The sequence below is a fragment of the Cyprinodon variegatus genome, unplaced genomic scaffold (assembly GCF_000732505.1).
Source record: "Cyprinodon variegatus isolate N-32 unplaced genomic scaffold, C_variegatus-1.0 Scaffold1750, whole genome shotgun sequence".
Classification (NCBI taxonomy): Eukaryota; Metazoa; Chordata; class Actinopteri; order Cyprinodontiformes; family Cyprinodontidae; genus Cyprinodon; species Cyprinodon variegatus.
This window is the reverse complement of record NW_015152203.1, coordinates 42,935-45,269: the sequence shown is the minus strand read 5'-3', so window position 1 is coordinate 45,269 and position 2,335 is coordinate 42,935.

Here is a 2,335-nt window from a genome sequence, read left to right as displayed (position 1 = left end):
CTGCTCAGGCAGAACAGGGCTGAATGCAGAGCAGCAAGGCCAGTTTGATGAACTGTTCTCTCTTTGCAAAGATATTAGAAATAAAGTGCAACAAACACTACTGCCAGCAGATGTCACCCCAACGGAACTGAATGAAACTTCAGGTAGTGAATCACTTGAAGTCACAATAGATCAAAATGATTCAATGCTTCAAAAAGCCTCACTTGGTCATCACTACAGGAACGCTGGATAAAACTTACCGATGGCTCTTAATAATCTGGAACCAGTGACTGAGAGCTGTTATATATCCAGGTGAGCAGGTGGATCTGATGAAGGCTGATTGGAAACAGGGTGGAGCTGACAGGTGTGTTGAATGCTGAATCAGACCAGTGCTAGTGCCAAGAACAATGACAGTTATCACTTGGTGCTTAACAGTTTTGAGACTTTATTAAATGAAAGACTTTAGATAATTTACCTGGTAGATTAAATGTATTGTTCACCAATAGATAAAAGAAAAAAACATAATAATCAGAATAAAGTTAATTCAGTGAGTATAAATCCTTAAGATACGACCACCCCTGTATGTTTAGAGCAAAGAATCAGCAGTAGATATGTAAAGTTTATTTTTAAACCTGTTTCCAAGCAAGAAAGAAAATAAAACCGATCTATAAGTGCATTGAAAAAAATTCAATGAAAAGTCTGGAAAGGAACCAAACAATGAATTTAAAACGCCAATAATAACAGTGAGAGAACAGAGATTGTGTGTGAGTGCAGGAGAACATTTCACAGAGCAAAGTGACTCTTTCTGAGGTCTTATTTGGTCAAATGATGTCAATTATTATTACATAAACCACCATCTTGACAACGTACTAACCCCCATTATAGGGCCTTCATTCAGAGCCTTTCTGGAATGTTGAAAGTGTGCAAGCATTTCAGGGTTATTAATGATGAAGCCAGTATGGGAGGCCACAGCTGCAGCTGTCACTATGGGCCATGTAGCGGCTAATACACCACCTATCAGGGGGGGGCAGCCTGATCCAGCCCAGGCCCCCCATTTTTATTCCTAGTTCTGTGATCCAGATTGTTTCAACAGTCAGGGAAGGTTTTATTTATTATGACTGTAAGTTAATTTTAATAAAACATGTTCCCTGGGAACTAACATGGATTTGCAATCAAAGCAAAGCAATCTATATGGGATCTCAGACACCCTGTTTCCTCTGTTGTTTTTCACTGGGTAGTTACTCTTGTTGTTGCTGCTAGAGTGAACCCCCCCCACCTCAGAAGTTCATTTGCATTTCTTTATCTTTAATTGCAGATCCTAATGCAACTCAGGCACTTGACTGCAGCATGTTTCCGCCCTGCAAAGTGTTAATTAACTGTAACACAGAAGGTGTGCCTTTTCCCATCAGTGGGAAATAAGCATGAAGCAGTGAGGTGAGATGAGATCAGCAGGTGAAACGGAGGAACAATAATCTCATCTTTTCTTATTTATTAGCTGCCAAAGTAAAATATTCCACTCAGTCTCTATATGAGCAAATTCACTTTAGCTGTAGCTTCTAAATGAATTCCTGATTGTTCCATATAAATATCTAGAACCTTATTCATAGCTTACAGGTATGCTAGTCTCTGTCTTCATCATGCTAACGAGCTGTGGGAGAAAAAACATCAAACATTACACACACACAAATACACACAACTTTGTTTTTATATCCGTATTGAGACTCTGCATGATAATAACTGAACTTTATTGATCTCACACTGAGGAAATGTACCTCTCTGCATTTAACCCAATCCTAACAATCCATTAGTCATGTAACTCCTCCTCTAACCGCGCGGTGCCTGCGCCATCTTTGTTATTAGTCGCCTTTGTCTTCTTCTCATCCACTTCGTAGATACTTTTCTCTTCCGCCCCTTGGCCATTTTCATAGAAAGGCGAGCTTCAGTGACTGTCTGAAACCGTAGCTCACCACAGATATACGCCTGAAAGTGCGCAGGAAAAGATGGCTAACGGGACGAGCCTGTAGGACGGCCTTACGTAAACACATCACCAGAATGATTGACAGTTAGGAGGACCACTAATTGAGATGATCCACCCGGAAATAGAAAGTGCACTGCTCTAACCGCTAGGCTAACACTACCCAAAGTTGTTCTGTTAGTCTTTCCACATTGACTTCATAACCTTTTTTAGACATTCACACTCTAGCAAAATGTTCTTTTTTTCCAACAATGCAGCGGATAACTTCTTTGGCAGGACAAAAGATAATGGAGAGAATGACACTGCATCACGACGTCATGTGACAACAGAAGAAGATTCTATGTTCCACATCGTCAAACCGGGGGCAGACATCCCATTAGG